The sequence below is a fragment of the Rutidosis leptorrhynchoides genome, chromosome 5, assembly GCF_046630445.1.
Source record: "Rutidosis leptorrhynchoides isolate AG116_Rl617_1_P2 chromosome 5, CSIRO_AGI_Rlap_v1, whole genome shotgun sequence".
In the NCBI taxonomy this organism is placed as follows: Eukaryota; Viridiplantae; Streptophyta; class Magnoliopsida; order Asterales; family Asteraceae; genus Rutidosis; species Rutidosis leptorrhynchoides.
The window spans coordinates 428,987,590-429,013,874 of record NC_092337.1 but is presented as its reverse complement, the minus strand read 5'-3'; the positions used below and the strand labels follow the sequence as shown (position 1 = coordinate 429,013,874).

Below are 26,285 nucleotides of genomic sequence, written 5' to 3'. Positions count from 1 at the left end.
ACACCGAAACCCATCTTCCCTCCTTGGTCGATAGAGATGCAGCCACCATATCCTACGTATGACCCTGCCGAGGCATTCTATAGCACTTATGGTTATGCGTGGAACCCCTATTGGTACCAATATCATCCTTAGTTTATTTATTTTTATTTTTATTTTGTAATTTGTAATTATTGATATATTTAATATTTTTGTTAATATTGTAATCATTTTTATAATTTCTAACTTTTATTCTTAGATTTTAATAATTTTTGAATGTGGGGTAATAAACCAAACTTCAAAAATATGTATATATGTTTGCAGTTTATCTTATGTACACAACAGGGTAAAACAACGCGTTTTCAAAGACTGGCATTAAGTTCAGCAAAAGCAAGTAATTTTGACGACAAGATGCAAAATATATGTGAAATAACAACAAGACGGAATGAACAAATGATGTGCACCATTTATCATTCAGCAAACAAACGCCAATATATTTGGAAACTTTGGTAAAAATTTAATCATTTTCACACAAATCACCCTCAATAATTTAAATTGTTACTGATTTCTTGCAAATGAGGGCATTGCAAGATCTTAAGTGTGGGAAGGGGTTAAATTCTTTCGGATTTTAAAATTTTTACTTTATACACTTGGTTACCATTAAAAATACTAGTAAAGCAGTAGTTGTATTAGAATCTAGTGCTCTCTGATAAAAAAGAACAGCCCTAGTCTTATATACTGACTACCCAATTCTAGTAAAATTTTTCAATTAAATGAATTCAAATCATGTTTATACATATTTATGAACGATAAAACTAGGCTTTAACACCGAAATTATTGTTACCTCAAAAAGGACATAAATTGAGAAACAAACTAAAACGTCAAAATTCATTTAAAATGGAATAGAGGACGATAAAAAGAAAAATAAAAAGCCAAGTGTGGGAAAATTTACCAAGTTATTTTAAACATATGCCACATATATTTGTAACAAATAACTGAAAATACTTTTGCTTTGGACTAAACTAAACTGTTTTACCCAATGAAAGAAAAGAAGAGATGGATCTACACGATGAATCAATTCCATCATTAAAAGGAAGTAAAGTCTTCCGAAAAAGACACGCGCTTCTTGATTTAGGTCATGAAGTTGTCGTTCAGACCAGCTGTAGGTTGACGAAAAATCTAGAAAAGTCATCACTAAAATCAGCAGGAAATCCACGGACCTCAGCATTAAACAGGGTCGTCAAGTGGTCAGATTTATCCTAACCATGAGAAGGATTTATCTCGTACAATGGGGAGGCACCGTGCAAATTAGCTGGATAAGACTAATGAATCAGATCCCCAGAAAGGATAATCTCCTTAAAGATTAAAAATCAGCTTTTAAGACTGATATTACTCAATCCTAGAGATTGACCTTAAAGATTGAGAATTCAAACTCATGGAATTCAATGATATCTAAACTCGAGCTTGAACGAGAAAATATTTTGATCAAAATTACAAACCGATTTGTTTTCTGAAAACCCTATTTTCAATGCGTTCATTACGATTGAACGTAAAATCCTAGGAATTCACCTGGAATTCATTAGGTCACCTGAACTAAATCGGGTGTCAACCGTAAGAACGGTGGTTGCATAGCATGGTCAAAGACAGGACCTTGTGCCAGACCGACAAATTATAAGGGTGAGCTTTACTATTGCTCCTACCAAGGATAGTAATTGCGTCCGACACGTTATAGACCATAATCAAAAGCATGTCACGGGACATTGCCTTAAACAGTTGCTTGTTCAACGCTTTCCTTTACAACCGGACGGTAGTTTGCCGAAAGGTAATATACGGAACAAGTAAACTGGACGTGTTGCTTTCCAAATACAAGGTTAGCAAGTGGGTGACACAAAACCGCAAGTTTTGAGCTAAAATTTTCAAATCTGAAACCCACCAAACCCACAAAAATATTTTGCAAACACCGGTAAAGGGTTATTCCGGAAAACTTATCTAGGGTAAAAACTAGATTTAATTTTCAAAAGATCAAATGTTTTCATAAAGATCCAATTTCCTTAATGGATCTAAATTTTTATAGTCATGTGGGACTGTAAACCATATCGTTACTACCATTGTTTATACCGCCGTATAGAAATCACTGATGTACAAAGTGTGAAGAATAAAAAAGTGATTCTAGTATTTCAAGACGATATTGCTTGAGGACAAGCAACGCTCAAGTGTGGGAATATTTGATAATGCTAAAAACGAACATATATTTCATAGCATTATTCCTCAAGAAAGACAAGCTTTTAGTTGCAATTGTTCTATTTACAAGTGATATTCGTTTAAATAATAAAAGGTGAAGACAAAAGACAGATTCGACGAATTGAAGACGCAAACGACCAAAAAGCTCAAAAGTACAAAAGACAATCAAAAAGGTTCCAATTATTGATAAGAAACGTCTCGAAATCACAGAAGTACAAGATTCAAAACGCAAAGTACAAGATATTAAATTGTACGCAAGGACGTTCGAAAATCCGGAACCGGGACTAGAGTCAACTCTTAACGCTCGACGCAACGGACTAAAAATTACAAGTTAACTATGTATATAAATATAATATAATATATAATTAATTATATTAATTATATATATATTATATATATATAATAAAAACCGTCGGCAGCAGGAAACTCCAAGGGAGTGAATTGTAAATACCTCTCCGCGACTCGCGGAGTTTGAAGGGCTTTTTGCCGCGAGTCGCGGAGCCCCAAATTTCACTTCTGGCTATAAAGCCAACCGAATTCTGATCGAATTTATCATCATTTTTTTCTTCTCATTCATACGAAGTAATATATATTTATATTTATAATTTATATTTTAATTTTAATTATAATAATAAGGGTATGTTAGCGAATGTTGTAAGGGTGTAAGTCGAAATTCTGTCCGTGTAACGCTACGCTATTTTTAATCATTGTAAGTTATGTTCAACCTTTTTACATTAATGTCTCGTAGCTAAGTTATTATTATGCTTATTTAAAACAAAGTAATCATGATGTTGGGCTAATTACTAAAATTGGGTAATTGGGCTTTGTACCATAATTGGGGTTTGGACAAAAGAACGACACTTGTGGAAACTAGACTATGGGTTATTAATGGGCTTTATATTTGTTTAACTAAATGAAAGTTTGTTAATGTTAATATAAAGATTTACAATTGGGCGTCCCTATAAATTACCATATACACTCGATCGGACACGATGGGCAGGGTATTTATATGTACGAATAATCGTTCATTTAACCGGACACGGGAATGGATTAATAGCCACTAGAATAATTAAAACAGGGGTGAAATTACATTCAAGGGTAATTGGTGTAATTGTTAACAAAGTAGTAAAACCTTGGTTTACACGCAGTCGATAACCTGGTGTATTCATTAAACAAAGTATTAAAACCTTGTTACAATTCGAATCCCCAATTAGTTGGAATATTTATCTTCGGGTATAATAATAATTTGACAAGGACACTTGCAATTTATATTTATGACTGATGGACTGTTATGGACAAAAACCAGACGGACATATTGAATAATCCAGGACAAAGGACAATTAACCCATGGGCATAAAACTAAAACCAACACGTCAAACATCATGATTACGGAAGTTTAAATAAGCATAATTCTTTTATTTCATATTTAATTTCCTTTATTTTATATTTAATTGCACTTCTAATTATCGCACTTTTATTTATTGTTATTTTATTTAATCGCACTTTTAATTATCGTACTTTTAATTATCGCAATTTAATTTTATCGCATTTTTATTATTCGCAATTTCATTATCGTTATTTACTTTACGCTTTAATTTAAAGTCTTGTATTTATTTTATATTTTACATTAGGTTTTAACTGCGACTAAAGTTTTAAAATCGACAAACCGGTCATTAAACGGTAAAAACCCCCCTTTATAATAATAATATCACTTATATATATATTTGTATTTTTATAAAAGTAAACTAATATAGCGTTGAGCTTTGCTTAAAGATTTCCCTGTGGAACGAACCGGACTTACTAAAAACTACACTACTGTACGATTAGGTACACTGCCTATAAGTGTTGTAGCAAGGTTTAAGTATATCCATTCTATAAATAAATAAATATCTTGTGTAAAATTGTATCGTATTTAATAGTATTTTTCTGCTAAAATTTAATAGTATTTTATACCCCTCTGCTTTGACATCATAACACATATAGACCATGAAGCTCGTCTCGAGGAAAAATAGCTTTCCACACTGTCCTTAATGCTACCTAAAGACGATAAGCAACCGGGTCAAAGTTGTTTTTGTATATAATAAGCAAATAGGACATGAAATGAACGTCGAGACTTTTTTTTGTAGATATCTATTAATTTAACCTGTTAGGAACCAAACCATATGCAAAAAGTTCAAAGTTATGATCTCTTTATGATAAACACATCAAAACATGTTTGTTCAATAATCAATATTACCACTATAATAGCAGATAACTGATATGTACCACATGTACCTCGTGTTCTGGTTGCAGCGTCATTAAGCAATCCTCCTGTTTGAGTCAAACTCTTGCATAAAAAAGCTAATTTGATGCAACAATTGGTGCTTTACAATTCTGCATAATTAAATTAAGCCATTCCCTTCTTCCCATGATCAGTCTCAGATAATGGTACTAAATTATACTGCAATTTCACCTTTATCCCAATAATGAACACCCCCATCTTCAAACCCCTCAAATAACATACGGTCACAAATTTTTAATTCCATTTAACAATCCCATCATCTTCAAAACATCCTTCGTTTGCTAAATTAATCCTGCAAACAATTAGAGGTCCAATAAACATGTTAAACTCAATCATACCTTATTAAATCATGAAACGGTGTTATCAATTGAATCATGAAATTGTATTCAAGAAATAACCATTGTTAAAAACCGTATATTCTTATGAAGTAACAACTATCGATGAGCATTATGGGTTGAAAACAAGGTTTAAAAAAAGGGAAACGCGCCTCGAGGCGTTTTCTCTTTGTGAGGCGAGGCGTACGCCTCAAGGCGAAACGAGGCGTACATTCGAGGCGGAGTTAAAAAAATACATATAAAATTATAAGTTCATTATACTATGGAGCATATGAGGCATTTGTGAAAAATATATTATTATTATTATTATTATTATTATTATTATTATTATTATTATTATTATTATTATTATTATTATTATTATTATTATTATTATTATTATTATTATTATTATTATTATTATTATTATAGAGCATATGAGTAACAGGACTCTTCAATATTATTATTATTATACACTACGTATTACATATATGCTGTAATATATGTTTTAAAAAGTGTAATATAGTGTAAGGACTTGCTTGCAAATTTAGCTAAACCAAAAGGATATGCTTGCAAAATCTTGCCAAAATATGATAGAGTAGGTACAGATGAGATTGGACTTCAAAAGATATTAAATTGCAATTTACTTTTCTTCTTTCCTTCATTCTTCTCATCGCTTATCTCTTTTCTTCTTTATCCTCATCTCTTTTCTCTCAATCTTCATCTTCCTCCTCTCTTTTCTTCTATTTCATTCAATCATGTTTCTCATGTCAAAAACAGAAGGATTCAGCCGCCCTAATTTTGCCGCCACCAATTTCCCCGCTATTTTTTCTAAGGGGCGTACGTTTTTTCTAAACAATTGAGGCGTACGTTTTTCGTAGTGAGGCGTAGGTGTGAGGCGTACGTTTTTATTCAGCAATGAGGCGTGCGTTTCGAAACGGTCAATTGCAATTTCGTAGTGAGGCGCGCCTCGAGGCGTATGAGGCGTACGTTTTTTTAAACCATGGTTGAAAATGTATACAACATATTAAGAACTTTCCTGCAAACCGAGAATTCAATGTGATATATAAACGTAAACCTTGTAAGAAAAATCGAAACCGTTTGTTGATAGAATCCTTATTCACCAGATATATAGATGAAGATAACATAATATTAAGAGATGAAGATATCATAAAAGCAGCTATACCATTGTCGATTAGAAATTTCATCAAATCGAACCAGAAAAAATCAAATCAGGAAACCTAAAATGAAAGTAAACAAAAATATTCAAAAAACACAAATAATCATCATTTCACGAAAACCTAAAACACCAAATGGATCTTACAATTATTTTGGAGTTGTGATAGATTCGTGATGAAATACGACACGCACCAAATAGTAAAACGTTTGAAGATGATAACTTCTAACTTTGGAATATACAGATAAAGATTATTGTTACAAAAAAGTTGTAACTTTCTGAAGAAACAAAAAATGTTTAATGTAGATTCAACTTGACCCATTTCGACCGAACTATAAATCATGACCCAAATCATTTTTCAGTCGTCACCGAAACCACCCACTTGAACACAACTACATAAACTGGAATCTGATTACACACAAACACACGACCATACTGATGCATTTCATGTCAATATAAAGGCATATAGTTTAACTAACACAACCTATTTCCTTGCCTTCATATCTGTAATTGGTTCAACAAATTTCTTCTTGTTCATCAACGACTCCATTACCTTTACCTTTATCAATATAATTTGCTTGCTGCGGTAATTGCAAAAAACATACACTACCGATAAAACTTAAATTGGTTCAAACAGAGCAAACGAATGTCTCAAGTAAGAAAACTAATCCACTTACCCTCCACTGGGTTCATAGGGTCTGGATCCTTATTGAGTATCTTGCAACCTTTTAAACACCTAACTGAGGCACCTGATTCAGAAACCACATGCATTACAAAATAAACTAAATCTTTAGGAATTTACACACAAGTGTGACATAAACAGAATATCCTGTCTTACATCCGACAACAGCTCACATAGCTTTTTTAATGGCCTGCATGAGAGCAATACTTCGAATTCTCAAATAGATGTCGAGTTACAACCACAATATTCTGTTGAGATCTTTGTGCACCTTTTGCAAAATGCTTCTTATCTACGTAATCCCAAGGTAGCCTAGTGGTTGGGGCCCTGAGATCCTTGCAAGAGGATCTCAGGTTCAATTCTTGGGGTGGCCAGGGAAGGGTTGGAAACAGCCAGGTAGTATTCCTGATGGGCTGCGTACACTAGAGTATGGGGTCGGATTACTCGCCCTTCCCGGGTAACCCGAACAGGGAACACCTTACAACAATACTTCTTATCTACGTAAATGGGTTAAAATTGCTAACATGGCTTGAAAATCTACTCAGCGAAAAATTCATACACAAATCCAAGCTGACTTAAGGCTTCAATATTGATCCCATATGCCTAATTCAATTCGACAATTTGAAAACGGCTTACATAAAAAATAAATGAAATGCAATATAATGAGATAGTTATGATATACTACATATTAGTAAAAATTCAGAGTATATATACACTACATATGAAAAGTAAACTTCTGCCATTATAAATTCGATTGTAAGTATACTTTGCAAGCATTCCATTTAAGTAGGGTTTTTTTTTTTTTTTTTTTTTTTTTTTTTTTTGGAAGGCAATTGCATTAGATCATCAAACAACGACTAATATCAAATATATCCAACATATTCACAATATGAATGTCTTAAGAATGGTGCAGACTGTGATGACCCGGAAATTTCCGACCAAATTTAAACTTAATTTTTGTATGAATTTGACACGATAAGCAATGTCTATGTTGTTGAGTCTTGAAAATTTTTGGAACTATGTTCATGTATTCAATTATCATTTGACTTTTGACTATTCCCGATGATTCACGAACCTCTAATTATAAACAGAAAATATATATAAATAATCATATATGTAAATAATTTTATATAATAAACTAAATATTAATGTACTAGTATGTGATTTAATTATTATTAGCGATAACTTATAATGACTAAAACTTATTATTTTGAATATAAAGAGTAGATTGAATATACATAATTTATCAATGTTAACCAAGTATTAAATGTTATACTCTGCTATTATTTACAATATATATAATTAATATAATTATCTACTTAATACTTAAAGCTTAATTGTATATAATATATATATATAAATGAATGCTATTCATAATTGGTAATTGAATGTATATAATAACATATTAAAATGTATAAATAATAAATACTCAAAATATGTTATTTCAAGTTTAAAGTATAGTTGTATTAGTAATATTATTAGTACATTAAATAATAATATCAAATATCAATATTAGTATTAGTAATAAATATATATCATATAGATATGAAATTAGTATATAAATTGTTATGTGTTATTATTACTAATATTATTATATTCATTATTAACATTAGTATGATTATAATTAGTATTACTATTATTATTAAAAATATTATTGATATAAATTTATAGTTATCATTATCATTAGTAATATTATTATTTATTATTATACTATAAATTTATAATACTATTATTTATAATATTAAGAGTATTATTATTATGGTTATAATTATTAATAAGATTAATTTATAAATATATATATATTATAAATAAAAGAGATATACAAATACTGGTATAGATACGGATATATGAATATTATAGGTTATAATCAAATATATATACATACATAAAATACAGATGTCTATATACATATATAGATACAAATACAGATATGTATAATTATATATATAATAAAATCAAATACAGATATATATGAGAAAAATACGTTCTTTCTGGTTTGCATCACCAGAAAAACTGTGTTAATATTCTTTCGTGTCTCTAAAATTCGATAGCAGATGCAAACAAATTTTATATAAAACCAAAATCAGTTGAATGTCACTTTCTGTTTTTATTTTTTTTCTATTCTTTTGTACTGAATGAATATTTCCTGTCTAATTCTTGTCGATTTTTTTTTTATAAATTGATTCTATCCAGTTGTTAAAGAGATCATTCAACCTTTCCCATTATCAATTATCATTTATATTCGAATTAACTTAGCAAAAAAAAAAAAATTCAGAAACTGGAGCAGGACCCCTGTTCTTGTTTCATTTTTCTCAAATCTCGATTTTGAAATCAATTTCAAAAAGTAATAATACAGTTTTGTTAGGATTCATTTATGTAAACTTTCTGCAAAGTTTCACATCACAATTCTTAATAACGAACCCAAATTCTTGAGTCAAAGTTTCATTTCAAAAAGTCAACCGAATCGTTCTTAGAGAAATTCGAGTTCGTTTTGATATTTTAAGTTCAATTGACGAATCCAATAGTTTCTAGGAGTGATTTGAAACACAATTCATGTTGTGATCTTGGTCTATAACAATGTAGAAATCAAAATCATTATTATTTTTTTTTAAAAACCGTAACACAGCAGCAGCTGTTTTCATATATATATATATATATATATATATATATATATATATATATATATATATATATATATATATATATATATATATATATATATATATATATATATATATATTGTTGAGTCTCTTAATTTAAATTCACAGTTTAATCGTTTTCTGTTATAGAATCAAAGTTGATTGTTTTGATTAATTTGATTGTGGTGGATTGAAATTGGTTGTGAAGAAGATGATATAAGAACACGAAATGTTTGGTTAAATAAAGATGGTCTGGGGTTTAATCAGAAAAGCAGAAACAGATCAGTGGTTAAGTGTGTGTTTGGGTATTCGAGGGGTCTCGGGTTCGAGCCCGGTTCAGGGCATTTCTTTTTACAAAAAGCTATTAAAGGGGTATACATTCTTATTTTATTTCTATAATTATTATTATTAGTTATTATTATTATGTTTATTATTATTATTATTATTGTTATTATTATGTTCATTATTGTTATTATAATTATTAGCATTATAATCATTATTACAAGTATCATTATTATTATTATTATTATTATTATTATTATTATTATTATTATTATTATTATTATTATTATTATTATTATTATTATTACTACTACTACTTTGTTATAATTATTATCATAGGTGTTATCAATATTTTGATTAGTAATATTATTATTAGTATTATTAATTATTAATATTAAAATAAATATTATTATTATTAGACTTATTATTATTATTGTTATAACCATAATTATTATTATCATCATTAATATTATTACTAAAATTATTATCATTATTATCACAAATAGGATTATAAATATTATTATTTATATTATCATGGATATTATTATTATGTAATTACTAAAGTCAATATCATAACTATCATTAACAATAAAATTAACATTTTTACATTCATTATCATTTATATCATTATTTTTATCATTAATAGAATTAATAACATTATTATCATATTAATAATATTAAATACGATAATCATTTTTTACCGCTAATAACATTATTTTGACATTATTATAACTACTATTATTAATTATTAATATTAATATACAAATGATATAATTAATATATATAACATAACAAAAATTAATATTGTTATATACAAAATGAATATATGAAATCCATATATATACTATTAATATAAAAAAGATATAATTAAGAAATATATTATATATTATATATATATATATATATATATATATATATATATATATATTTGTTCGATTTCAATTATGTATATTAATAAATATACAAATATTATAGGTTCGTGAATCCGAGGCTAACCCTGCATTGTTCAATGTCGTCATATGTATTTTTACTACAAAATACAATATTGTGAGTTTCATTACTCCCTTTTTAAATGCTTTTGCAATATATATTTTTGGGACTGAGAATACATGCGCTACTTTTATAAATGTTTTACGAAATAGACACAAGTAATCGAAACTACATTATATGGTTGAATGATCGAAGCCGAATATGCCTCTTTTTGCTTGGTAACCTAAGAATTAGTAAACCAGTCTACTAATTGACGCGAATCCTAAAGATAGATCTATTGGGCCTAACGAACCCCATCCAAAGTACCGGATGCTTTAGTACTTCGATGTTGTTTTTATCATGTCCGAAGGATTTCCCAGAATGATAGGGGATATTCTTATATGCATCTTGTTAATGTCGGTTACCAGGTGTTCAATCCATATGAATGATTTTTATCTCTATGCATGGGACGTATGTTTATGAGAAATGGAAATATGAAATCTTGTGGTTTATTAAAAATTATAAAATGATTGTTTATGATAAACTAATGAACTCACCAACCTTTTGGTTGACACTTGAAAGCATGTTTATTCTCAGGTACGAAAGAAATCTTCCGCTGTGCATTTGCTCATATTAGAGATATTACTTGGATTCATTCATGACATATTTCAAAAGACGTTGCATTCGAGTCGTTGAGTTCATCAAGATTATCATTAAGTCAATTATAGTTAGATATATTATGAAATGGTATGCATACCGTCAACTTTCAATGTAATGAAAGATTGTCTTTTCAAAAACGAATGCAATGTTTGTAAAATGTATCATATAGAGGTCAAGTACCTCGCGATGTAATCAACTGTTGTGAATCGTTTATAATCGATATGGACTTCGTCCGGATGGATTAGGACGGGTCGCTTCAGTTGGTATCAGAGCGGTGGTCTTAGCGAACCAGGTCTTGCATTAGTGTGTCTAACTGATAGTTGTTTAGATGCATTAGTGAGTCTGGACTTCGACCGTGTCTGCATGTCAAAAGTTTTGCTTATCATTTCGTGTCGAAAATTACTTGTTTATCATCCTTAGGAAATTACCTGCTTATCATTCTTAGTCTAGACACGTTTTACTGCATTGACTGCATGAATAGTGTATAGAAAAAAATTCATATCTTAGCGTATCTGATAATTCATATCTTAGCGTATCTGTTACTGTAGACCTTGTCTGACAGCTTCCGTAGATTCCTCCGTAACATATGGGATTTTAGTATTATATATGCATATGTAAAGTATGTATTGCGGGGTACTAATCTACATCCTATAATCTATTTCTTATCGAAAATCCTTCATCTGATCGTACGAGATGAATCCCTCAACCAGTTCAAGTCCCTCAGTTTCCGATAGCTATTCCGATAGTTATTCCGACAGCTATTCCAACATGGATTTTCACTTGAGCTCCGAAAGCAGCGTCATCAGAATGAATCAACCAATCAGCCATCCCCAATTCATCTGATGGGTTCGTGATCTACTTAATCATTGGAGACAAGAATAAGGTGATCCTTTCCACCCATCAAATTTCCCTCTTGGCAAAGAACCTGAAACACTTACCGGCGAACTAGCCCGAAACACCATTTTCACCATCATTTCCCGAATATCTCGTCATGATTACATACTATCTCAGATTCCAAACCATATTCATTCACTCGTCCCAACCGATAATCATCCCGGAGTAATAGAAGAAGTCAACGAGCTTCGCGCTCGAGTAGTGGCTTCAGAAATTATGGTGCAAAAATTACCAGCTTCAACGACATCACCCACACAAACAGTACCACCAACATCTACACTAGTACTACCAATAACCTAACTTTCAACATCAAAAGCCTCAACATCTCACTCTGTACCTCGAGATAATCATCGTTCTACGTATCGTTCTACATCATTTATCTTCGTTCTACCCGGAAAATATGTAATCTCTAATGTTTTAGAGACTATGTATCCTAGTTCTAACGGTAAATCAAATGAGATTAATATTATATTGACTCATTAAATCCATGATTATATCGGAAGAAAATATATATGTAAGTATATTTTCATAAAGATTATAATTAAATATACTTTTGTACAAACTGTGAATGATGAAAATATTTTAACGGGTAAATAATACCCGAGGAATATTTAGATTTCACATTAATAAGTTACACTGTACATTCTTCGAAGCTGATTCAACAGTCGTTTACTATCCTACTTACATCCACCGATATACAAATCCGTTCACCACAGAATAACTATTTTCATCCAATTTCATATTTGGATTTTGATTTATCAGAATCCAACAAGTGGCATAATGAAGAAAACATTTGACAAAATAAAATTTGTTAGAAACAAACAAATTAACTATGAGAAATTTTGCTAAGAATCCACGCTAATTGTTCGTAGCTAATTGTTCCTAGCTAACTGATTACATTTGAATTATCACAATTTAATTATCGCAATTTACATTCTCGCAATTTTATTTATCATCATTTAAATTATGTTATTTACTTTACGCACTTTATTTATCGTCATTTAATTTCTGTTATTTATTTTTTTACGCACTTTAAATATCGGGACACGTATACAAGGTTTTGACATATCATATCGACGCATATATATATATATATTATTTGGAATAACCATAGACACTCTATATGCTGTAATGATCGAGTTCGCTATACACAGTTGAGGTTAATTCTATAATAATATATATACTTTGAGTTGTGATCGAGTTTGAGACATGTACACGGGTCACGATACGTATTAATTAATTCGAATATTATATATTAAACTATATATGAATTATTGGACTGTTAACTGTGGACTATCGACTGTGGACTAATAACATTGGACAATTAAAATGAATTAAAATATTGATTATAACATATGAAACTAAACAATTCTTCAAGTTTGCCACTTGACTTCATCTTAAACCTCATTTGTATCTTGACGATTACAATCTGCGATTCAAACCTTTCATAATTCTTGAAAACACTTCAATCGATAGGATAAACCAACCGCACTCCATCTACGGAAGAAGAGATTGATGCATATAGTTATGCACCTGAAAACACTCGAAACCTGTGTAAACGTTTAAAACGTGTCTGTACTAGCTCCTTTGGCATTGATATTACCGAAAATAACATTTCAACTCTTTTCCAAAATAGCCAGTTTTGTCACAGCTTCTGCAAGTCTACTTCGACTTTTCAATCGGACTAGCCTTATTATAAACTTAATATATATGCGTGCTCTTTTATTGTTACCGGGGAACTGTTTATATTCCACCACATTAGCAGTAAACTTACCAGGAACTTCATTGATCTTTGACTTTTCGAAAAATTATTATATTCATTGAAACTCTATCATATACTAATCCGCATCATGTAACGAGAACCATCATACCAATTACCGAGAATCAGCAATCAGCATTCAAAAACTCACAGCATATCTACATCAACAGTTATATGTATAACATTTATCTCTTAGAATTATGATCTTTCATTCTGAAATTCTGAAAAGCACTTAGTCTACAAATCAATAATCTGAATGATGAAAAAGCTGAATGAAGCAGCAGAAACTGTAGACAACCGTAAACGACCTTAACCGTCGGAAGTTTGATGATAAAGAATAGTATGTTGGAAAAGCTCAGAAAAATTAGAACTAGAAAACAGATTGAGCTAACCACGAAGGAGACCAAGGACAAATACAAGGACCATACCCTATATTCAAAGAATCCAGATAATTCTGGATCCGTTGAAATCTTTAGAGAATATCTTGCTCCGAAATCATGTTAAAATCTTGCGAAAAAATTTTCTTCATCCACCTTCGAACTTAGAAATTCCAAAATATTATCATAAATATCTTCGATATTTCTGAGAATATTTCCATAAATATTCTCGTCCAAAATTAATTATCTTTTCATGCTATCTATATTACATCATAAAGGAAACTACTTTAGTTTCAAAATTTCTTTAAAATTTGACTTTGAATTATGAATGATTTTGAAGTAGTGTTGGAAATTGATGCATGAGTTAGTATAATATAATGACACTTGATCAACGTGATTATATTACAGTAAGTCATGCTGAGTTTCTAATGGGACATGATGATTCACAGATCATAACGTCATCATGTGCCATGTTACATAACTCTTTCATTCTGCTTAACTTCTGAACATATCAAGAAAGTATATTCTTGATAGTTCTATCCTCAGTGATTCTGGTAATTTGACAAATCAAATCGTGCGATTACGTTCTTTCTTGTTTAGAATATTAAGTTCATTCGAAACTCCATACTTACGAATTCTGGACCATTACTCGCTTTACTAGAGGTCGAGAAGAGAATAAAAAGGCAAAGAGCTCCAATATATAAGAAAAAAATATAAAGCCCAATAACAACACGAAGGTTACAAACCATAGATATTAATACGAATAGCAATATAAAGACACGGTATAATTAAGAATAGCATCACCCCAAGGTAATAGTAGAAGTAAACAGATTTTTCTAGTGGAAGATTGAAAAGAAGGATGACAGAAATGATAATTAGGAAAATATCAAGGATTAGAACTGGATTAAGCATTTTCACAATCTTTTGGATGTATGAACTAAAATAGAAAGTATAGGAATGTTGAGAATAATGGAATGGAAGAGTTTATTTATAATGGAAATATCAGACAGAGTAATCGAGGCAAATCACCGTATTTAATTATAGATATCTTAATTTCCTTATTCGTTGAAGAATCAAATCTTTTAGATTTCGAAGATTTTCTTTAAATCCCTTGAATTTCAGAATTCCATCAAGACAACGTCAAAAGTTATGACGAAACTTTATTTTCTCATTTCACTCTTTTGTGATAACTTTACTCGTACGCTTCACAAAATCGAATCGTTTTATCTATATTAAATCAATAATGATAAAACTCTATTTATCAACCCATATTCGTCATGAAAACATTTTTATTGTTAGCCATGACCACCTCACTCAAATTTCGGGACGAAATTTCTTTAACGGGTAGGTACTGTGACGACCCGAAAATTTCCGACCAAATTTAAACTTAATTTTTGTATGAATTCGACATGATAAGCAATGTCTATGTTGTTGAGTCTTGAAAAATTTTAGAACTATATTCATGTATTCAATTATCATTCGACTTTTGACTATTCTCGACGATTCACGAACCTCTAATTGTAAACAGAAAATATATATAAATAATCATATATGTAAATAATTATATATAATAAACTAAATATTAATGTACTAGTATGTGATTAAATTATTATTAACGATAACTTATAATAACTAAAACTTATTATTTTGAATATAAAGAGTAGATTGAATATACATAATTTATCAATGTTAACAAAGTATTAAATGTTATACTGTGCTATTATTTACAATATATATAATTAATATAATTATCTACTTAATAATTATAACTTAATTGTATATAATATATATATATAAATGAATGCTATTCATAATTGGTAATTGAATGTATATAATAACATATTAAAATGTATAAATAATAAATACTCAAAATATGTTATTTCAAGTTTAAAGTATAGTTGTATTAGTAATATTATTAGTACATTAAATAATAATATCAATATTAGTATTAGTAATAAATATATATCATATAGATATGAAATTAGTATATAAATTGTTATGTGTTATTATTACTAATATTATTATATTCATTATTAACATTAGTATGATTATAATTAGTATTATTAAAAATATTTTTGATATAAATTTATAGTTATCATTATCATTAGTAATATTATTATTATACTATAAATTTATAATACTATTATTTATAATATTAAGAGTATTATTATTATGGTTATAATTATAATTATTAATAAGATTAATTTATAAATATATATTATAAATAAAAGAGATATACAAATACTGGTATAGATACATATATATGAATATTATAGGTTATAATCAAATATATATACATACATAAAATACAGATGTCTATATACATATATAGATACAAATACAGATATGTATAATTATATATATAATAAAATCAAATACAGATATATATGAGAAAAATACGTTCTTTCTGATTTGCATCACCATAAAAACTGTGTTAATATTCTTTCATGTCTCTAAAATTCGATAGCAGATGCAAACAAATTTTATATAAAACCAAAATCAGTTGAATGTCACTTTCTGTTTTTATTTTTTTCTATTCTTTTGTACTGAATGAATATTTCCTGTCTAATTCTTGTCGATTATTATTTTTATAAATTGATTCTATCCAGTTGTTAAAGAGATCTGATAATGCTAAAAACGAACATATATTTCATAGCATTATTCCTCAAGAAAGACAAGCTTTTAGTTGCAATTGTTCTATTTACAAGAGATATTCGTTTAAATAATAAAAGGTGAAGACAAAAGACAGATTCGACGAATTGAAGACGCAAACGACCAAAAAGCTCAAAAGTACAAAAGACAATCAAAAAGGTTCCAATTATTGATAAGAAACGTCTCGAAATTACAAGAGTACGAGATTCAAAACGCAAAGTACAAAATATAAAATTGTACGCAAGGACGTTCGAAAATCCGGAACCGGGACCAGAGTCAACTCTTAACGCTCGACGCAACGGACTAAAAATTACAAGTTAACTATGTATATAAATATAATATAATATATAATTAATTATATTAATTATATATATATTATATTTATAAATAAAAAACCGTCGGCAGAGAAAGACTCCAAGGACTGAGCTGTAATTTCATTCTCCGCGACTCGCGGAGTTTGAAGAGGATTTTGCCGCGAGTCGCGGAGCCCCAAATTTGAAAACTGCCTATAAAGCCAACCGAATTCTGATCAAAAACCATCATCTTTTTCTTCCTCATTCATACGTAAAATTTATATTTATATTTATAATTTATATTTTAATTTTAATTATAATTCTAATAATAAGGGTATGTTAGCGAATATTGTAAGGGTGTAAGTCGAAATTCTGTCCGTGTAACGCTACGCTATTTTTAATCATTGTAAGTTATGTTCAACCTTTTTACATTAATGTCTCGTAGCTAAGTTATTATTATGCTTATTTAAAACGAAGTAATCATGATGTTGGGCTAATTACTAAAATTGGGTAATTGGGCTTTGTACCATAATTGGGGTTTGGACAAAAGAACGACACTTGTGGAAATTAGACTATGGGCTATTAATGGGCTTTATATTTGTTTAACTAAATGATAGTTTGTTAATGTTAATATAAAGATTTACAATTGGGCGTCCCTATAAATTACCATATACACTCGATCGGACACGATGGGCGGGGTATTTATATGTACGAATAATCGTTCATTTAACCGGACACGGGAATGGATTAATAGCCACTAGAATAATTAAAACAGGGGTGAAATTACATTCAAGGGTAATTGGTGTAATTGTTAACAAAGTAGTAAAACCTTGGTTTACACGCAGTCGATAACCTGGTGTATTCATTAAACAAAGTATTAAAACCTTGTTACAATTCGAATCCCCAATTAGTTGGAATATTTAACTTCGGGTATAAGAATAATTTGATGAGGACACTCGCACTTTATATTTATGACTGATGGACTGTTATGGACAAAAACCAGACGGACATATTAAATAATCCAGGACAAAGGACAATTAACCCATGGGCATAAAACTAAAATCAACACGTCAAACATCATGATTACGGAAGTTTAAATAAGCATAATTCTTTTATTTCATATTTAATTTCCTTTATTTTATATTTAATTGCACTTCTAATTATCGCACTTTTATTTATTGTTATTTAATCGCACTTTTAATTATCGTACTTTTTAATTATCGTAAGTTTATTTTATCGCACTTTTATTATTCGCAATTTCATTATCGTTATTTACTTTACGCTTTAATTTAAGTCTTGTATTTATTTTATATTTTACATTAGGTTTTAACTGCGACTAAAGTCTTAAAATCGACAAACCGGTCATTAAACGGTAAAAACCCCCCTTTATAATAATAATATTACTTATATATATATTTGTATTTTTAATAAAAGTAAACTAATATAGCGTTGAGCTTTGTTTAAAGATTTCCCTGTGGAACGAACCGGACTTACTAAAAACTACACTACTGTACGATTAGGTACACTGCCTATAAGTGTTGTAGCAAGGTTTAAGTATATCCATTCTATAAATAAATAAATATCTTGTGTAAAATTGTATCGTATTTAATAGTATTTCCTGCTAAAATTAATAACTATTTTATATACACCTCGCATAACATCAAGTATTTTTGGCGCCGCTGCCGGGGAACTATCTTAAAAGCCGGAAGCACAACGCTAATAAAAAAAAAAAAAAAAAAAAGGGATTTTTTGTTTACTTTTATTAAAATTCGTTTTTGTAAAAATACGTTTTAAATATTCAAAAATATAAAAAGAAAAACAAAAATATAAGTATTTTTAAGATTTTGTTAAATATTTAAGTTTTATAAGTTTCTTTATTTCTATTTTAGTTTATAAAAATATAAGTTTTATTAACTATCTTTTATTTATAGAAAAAAATTAAAAACAGAAAAAAAAAATAAATAAAGAAAACGCGTCGAATTTAAATCTGTCAACTGAATTTCTGAACCCCGCGAGTCGCGGGGTTTGATGTATTAATTACCGCAACTCGCGGAGCCTTTCTGACAGGCGACAAAAAACCCTAATCCTGCATTAATTACGGGTTATTATTAATTATAATTATTATTTAAACCTAATTATTATTATTATTATTAGTTTTATTTTTATTTTTACTTTTTATTTAATTTATGTATTTAGTATTAATTAGTTTTATTAAATTGTAAAATTAGTAGTTTTATTAAAAAAATAATATAAAAAAAATATTTTTATAAAAATTGTACTTTTTACAACTTTTTGTATATTTTTATATTTTGTCCCTTTTTAATCGTTGTAGCGTAATATTTGTATTTTTAGCTCATATTTAATTTTAAACTTAGTTTTTGCTATAGTTATTTTTACTCCTAGATTTTTAGGCTTTGCCGTAGAATTCCTTAAGTGCTTTTTCTTTAGACTAAGATTTAGGTGCTTTAGAATTTTGCGACGCCTTTTTAAGTTTTAGTTTCTTTTTAAGTTATTTCCATTTGGGATTTAGTTTTTCCTTGTAAGCTTTAATAATTTTAGACCTTTTACTATGTATCAATTATCATTCCAATTAGTAATCTCAATTTGCGATTATAATTTTAAGTTAGTTGTAGTAATAAGGTTAGGTTAGTCAAGTATTTTTGAGTTTTTATAAGTTTCTTTTATTTTTCCGTCACCTTTTATTTTTCAACCATTTTTTTTCTTTTTCTACCTTTTGCGACGAACTCTTTTTCTCTCTTATTTCTCGCTATTCTAGTTTTTAGGACTTAGAATTTTTTCTACTTCTTATCTAAATTTCTTAAAATTACGAAAATTTATTTTGAGTGGTTAAATTGATAGACATCAAAATTTTCTGGTTCGTAGTAATAGTTGGATTTGTACGTGGACCGGATTATTGGAGCCAAACAGTCCTCAATTATATTGAGACCAAACGAATCCTGCCCCTCTGCTGCATCTTTTGGCTATTCGAAACGTGGACAAAATCAGAAAAGTCTATTGATTGGATAACTTATTATAATTTTTCTTTCCTTTTAAAAACTAATAGGATATTCAGTGAATGCACCGAGCAAGACGTTCATCACCTTTTGTACGTTCACCACCTGTAACTCGATCAAGACATCGTTTAACAAATATAACCGCCGTTGATTTTTCTTTAGAATCGTCATCCAGTCGACCAAGTACTTCAGTTCAAATTTCTGATAATCCATTTTTTGAACCCAACATCACAATTGAGAATCCGGAAAATATTCAGGAACGGTTCATAGATCCTGAACCACTAAACTTTCCTCCGGAGCCACCAATCATTCAAACAGAGATTGTTGAGGAACGAACCATTAAATCTGAATCCTCTAGTGATTCCGATTCAACAAATTCAATTATGGAGAATCTAGAACCTCTAAGTATGGAAGACCGAATGAGAGCTAAACGCACTGGCCAAGGTCACGCAATTACTCATCCAGACATTAATGCGCCAGATTATGAAATCAAAGGACAAATTCTACACATGGTGACTAATCAATGCCAATTTAGTGGTGCGCCGAAGGAAGATCCAAATGAACATCTACGTACCTTTAATAGGATCTGCACACTATTTAAAATCCGAGAAGTGGAGGATGAACAGATATATCTCATGTTATTTCCCTGGACTTTAAAGGGAGAAGTCAAAGATTGGTTGGAATCGTTACCTGAAGGGGCGATCGATACATGGGACGTTTTAGTTGACAAATTTCTTAAACAATTCTTTCCTGCATCTAAAGCCGTAAGACTTCAAGCAGAAATTGTTACGTTTACACAGAAACCAAATGAAACTCTATATGAGGCGTGGACAAGATATGGAAAGTTATTAAGAGGATGTCCGCAACATGGTTTAGACACCTGTCAAATAGTACAAATATTCTACCAAGGATGCGACATCACTACAAGAAAAGACATAGATATAGCAGCTGGTGGTTCTATTATGAAGAAAACCGAAACTGATGCTTACAAAATTATTGATAACACTGCTTCCCACTCACATGAGTGGCACCAAGAAAAAGATATCATTAGATCATCTAAAGCAGCTAGAGCCGATTCTAGCCATGACTTAGGTTCCATTTCCGCAAAGATAGATGCTGTGGAACGACGAATGGAAAAGATGACTAAAGATATTCACTCAATACGAATTAGTTGTGAGCAGTGTGGAGGACCACATTTGACAAAAGATTGTCTCAGTATTGAATTAACAATGGAACAAAGAGAGAATATTTCATACATAAACCAAAGGCCTGGAAATAATTATCAGAATAATTATCAACCGCCAAGACCGATTTACAATCAAAACCAGAATTATAACCGAAATATTCCATACAACAACCAACAAGGTCCTAGCAATCAACAAGTATCCAATAATACTTATAATCAGCAAAGACCGAATTTTCAAAACAAACCACCACAACAAACCGATGATAAAAAGCCGAATTTAGAAGATATGATGACGAAGCTAGTTGAAACTCAAACACAGTTTTTCACATCTCAAAAACAAACTAATGAACAAAATGCTCAAGCATTTAGAAATCAACAAGCTTCTATTCAAAATCTGGAACAAGAAGTGAGTAACCTAGCAAGGTTAATAGGTGAAAGAAAACCGGGAAGTCTACCTAGCGATACAAATGCTAACCCCCGGAATGAAACAGCTAAAGCTATTACCACAAGAAGTGGTACAACACTTAAACCACCTGAAATACCTGTAACTTCTGATGAAACCATTCCTACTCCACAAGAACCACAACCTGATCAAGATAAGGAAAAAGAACCGGTAGTTGAAAAGGTTAATGAAGATAACACAGTTAAGGATAAACCTTATGTTAAACCATACCAACCACCACTTCCTTATCCGAGTAAAATGAAGAAAGAGAAACTTGAAGCCGAGCAATCCAAATTCTTGGATATGTTTAAACAGATAAATGTAAATCTTCCTTTCATTGATGTGATTTCAGGAATGCCTAGATATGCTAAATTCTTGAAAGATCTAATCTCAAATAGAAAGAAAATGGAAGAACTCTCGGCTGTTACTATGAATGCTAATTGTTCAGCAGTGCTGTTGAATAAGATACCAGAAAAACTATCTGATCCAGGAAGTTTCACAATTCCATGTTTTCTGGGTAGTCTTAGTTCAATAGAAGCATTGGCAGACTTAGGTGCTAGTATAAATCTAATGCCGTATTCACTATACGCTAAACTAGACCTTGGAGAATTAAAACCAACCAGAATAAGCATACAACTAGCCGATAGATCAATAAAATATCCTAGAGGGATAATGGAGAACATGCTAGTTAAAGTTGGTACTTTAGTATTTCCAGTAGATTTTGTTGTTTTGGACATGGAAGAAGATTCTCAAGTTCCTCTCATATTAGGAAGACCATTCTTAAACACGGCTAAAGCAATGATAGACGTGTTCGGTAAGAAACTGACCCTAAGTATAGAGGATGAGAGTGTTACCTTTTCAGTTGATAGAGCAATGCAACAACCACAATATGCAGATGATACATGTTATTATATTCAAACTATAGATGCACATGCAGAATTATTAGAAGAATTTCCAGAATTACAAGGAACAGGAGAATGTTCTTTAGGAGAAGGTAATGAACCAATTGATGAAGCTGAAATGTTAGCTACACTTATAGCTAATGGATATGAACCAACAACAGAAGAAATTCAAATGCTAAAAGAAGAAGACAGATATCGATATAAATCATCGATAGAAGAACCTCCGAAATTAGAGTTAAAGCCACTTCCAAACCATTTGGAATACGCTTATTTACATGGTGAATCTGAATTACCTGTAATAATATCGTCTTCTCTTACTGAAAATGAAAAATCACAACTCATTTCTGTGTTGAAAGCTCATAAACCAGCCATTGCATGGAAGATTCATGATATTAAAGGAATAAGTCCTTCGTATTGCACACATAAAATCCTTATGGAAGAAGGTCATAAAACGTATGTGCAACGCCAACGAAGACTAAATCCTAATATGCAAGATGTAGTTAAGAAAGAGATTATTAAACTGCTAGATGCAGGTTTGATATATCCAATTTCTGATAGTCCATGGGTAAGCCCAGTTCAATGCGTACCTAAGAAGGGTGGCATGACTGTCATTACAAATGAGAAAAATGAGCTTATTCCTACTAGGACTGTAACAGGATGGCGTGTATGTATTGATTATAGAAAATTAAATGACGCCACCAGAAAAGATCACTTTCCCTTACCTTTCATAGATCAAATGTTGGAAAGATTAGCCGGAAATAGTTACTATTGTTTTCTAGATGGATTTTCCGGATATTTTCAAATTCCAATAGCACCCGAGGACCAAGAGAAAACCACATTCACGTGCCCTTATGGTACTTTTGCTTACAAACGCATGCCATTTGGACTTTGTAACGCCCCTGCAACCTTTCAAAGGTGTATGATGGCGATTTTTCACAACATGATAGAAGAATGCATGGAAGTATTCATGGATGACTTTTCAGTCTTCGGTAATACATTTAAATCATGTCTAGTTAATCTGGAACGAATGCTAATTAGATGCGAAAAATCAAATCTAGTACTTAATTGGGAGAAATGCCATTTCATGGTTAAAGAAGGCATCGTTCTTGGACATAAAATTTCAAAAGAAGGAATTGAAGTGGATAGAGCTAAAGTAGATGTAATTGCTAAACTTCCACATCCCACCAATGTTAGAGGAGTTAGGAGTTTTCTAGGGCATGCCGGTTTTTACCGACGTTTTATAAAAGATTTTTCTAAAATTGCCACTCCTATGAATAAACTCCTAGAAAAGGATGCTCCATTCATCTTTTCAGATGAGTGTATCAAATCTTTTAATATTCTTAAAGAGAAACTCACTAATGCACCAATCATGATAACACCAAATTGGAATCTACCATTTGAACTAATGTGCGATGCAAGTGATTTTGCAATGGGAGCCGTTTTAGGACAAAGGATTGAAAAACGATTTCAACCTATATATTATGCTAGTAAGACATTACAAGGAGCACAAACAAACTATACAACTACGGAAAAAGAACTCCTTGCTATTGTCTTTGCTTTTGACAAATTTCGATCATATCTCGTTCTAGCAAAAACGGTGGTCTATACAGACCATTCTGCTCTTAGATACCTATTTTCAAAACAAGATGCTAAACCAAGATTAATCCGTTGGATCTTACTCTTACAAGAGTTTGATATTGAAATCCGAGATAAAAGAGGAGCAGAAAATCTCGCCGATGATCATCTTTCTCGTCTTGAAAATCCCGAATTAGAAGTTCTAAATGAATCAGCCATACAAGACAACTTTCCTGATGAATATCTATTGAAGATAGATTATAAAGAAATCCCATGGTTTGCAGACTATGCAAACTACTTAGTTTGTGGATTCCTTGAAAAAGGATTATCGTACCAAAGACGAAAGAAATTCTTCAGTGATATAAAACACTATTTATGGGAAGATCCACATCTGTTTAAAAGTTGTCCCGATGGAATAATACGCCGATGTGTATTTGGAGATGAAGCTAGTAAAATTTTAAACCATTGTCACACAGGACCAACAGGAGGGCATTATGGGCCTCAACTAACAGCAAGAAAAGTTTATGATGCTGGATTCTATTGGCCAACAATTTACAAAGACGCACACCTTCTTTGCAAATCCTGTGATGCATGTCAAAGGGCCGGAAAAATAAGTCAACGTGATGAAATGCCACAAAATGTCATCCAAGTATGTGAAGTATTTGACATTTGGGGTATTGACTTTATGGGTCCATTTCCAAAATCTCATAATAATCTATATATACTCGTAGCCATTGATTATGTATCTAAATGGGCGGAAGCACAAGCTCTCCCAACTAACGATGCACGAGTTGTAGTCAACTTTTTAAAACGTCTTTTTGCAAGGTTTGGAACACCGAAAGCTTTAATAAGTGATCGGGGTACTCATTTCTGTAATAATCAACTTGAGAAAGTTCTTAAAAGATATGGAGTAACTCATAAAATCTCCACCGCATATCATCCACAAACAAGTGGACAAGTTGAAAATACAAACCGAGCTTTAAAACGTATTCTAGAGAAAACCGTAGGATCAAATCCGAAGGAATGGTCCATTAAATTGGAGGATGCACTCTGGGCTTTTAGAACAGCCTACAAAACTCCAATTGGAACCACACCTTTTAGACTTGTTTATGGAAAAGCATGTCATCTTCCAGTAGAAATTGAACACGAAGCATTTTGGGCTTTGAAAACATGTAATCTTGATTTACATGAAGCCGGACGTCTACGATTAAGTCAACTAAACGAATTAGAAGAATTAAGACATGAAGCATACGAAAATTCGTTAATCTATAAGGAAAGAACGAAGAAATGGCATGATAAAAGAATCAGAAGTTCAAAAGAATTTAAAGAAGGAGACAGAGTTCTTCTTTTCAATTCACGATTCAAGCTATTTCCTGGAAAATTGAAATCAAGATGGTCTGGACCATTCATAGTCAAAAGAGTTTTCCCATACGGAACGATAGAATTGATAAATTCAAATGGGATTGAATTTAAAGTTAATGGTCACAGAGTTAAACATTACATACATGGTCCGATGGAAGTCGACAACAAAGTTAATCACAATTTCGACACCACAGCTAACTAAGTGTGGGGAGAATCAAGTCTTTAAAGGATAATATGTATTTCTGTTAGAGTTAGATTGTCTGTTTTCGTGTAGTTCTCGAAAATGGAACCCGAATGGTCTTTCCCTAGCAGACCCTAAAGAACTAGTCTTCTCCCCCCATTCTGAATTTTTATTTTTTTTAGGTTTTTACAAAATGAAGACTGCCTGTGAACTAAACCATGGTCTAATGCTACACGCTTTGATCACTAAACGTAATAATGACATACTCCCGAGTGAAATAGTATCAGTAATCAGAGAAAGAATGGACGGAGTTAGAAAAGAATCCAGATGCGAAGATAATAAGTTACAATTTGGTAAAGGAAAATCAAAATCCGCAGCGAAAAGAAGAGCACGACACCTAGAAAGATGTCACAAATGCGGAAAATGGTCA

At 30.7% G+C, this 26,285-nt stretch overlaps 2 long non-coding RNA genes across 2 annotated transcripts in view; both read right to left on the bottom strand.

Moving 5' to 3' along the window:
• Positions 1 to 4,188: 4,188 nt before the first annotated feature.
• On the bottom strand, positions 4,189 to 6,756 carry LOC139848179 (uncharacterized). Its single transcript, XR_011759864.1, has 3 exons — positions 6,667 to 6,756; positions 4,492 to 4,790; positions 4,189 to 4,254 (listed from the first exon to the last, which is right to left on the bottom strand). It is a non-coding gene; the product is annotated as an uncharacterized lncRNA (long non-coding RNA).
• A 230-nt stretch (positions 6,757 to 6,986) lies between these two features.
• The window catches only part of LOC139848178 (uncharacterized), a 47,854-nt gene continuing 28,555 nt past the window's right edge, over positions 6,987 to 26,285 (bottom strand). Inside the window, exon 3 of the long non-coding RNA XR_011759863.1 lies at positions 6,987 to 7,271. This is a non-coding gene — a long non-coding RNA (uncharacterized lncRNA). The remainder of the gene's footprint in view (positions 7,272 to 26,285) is intronic.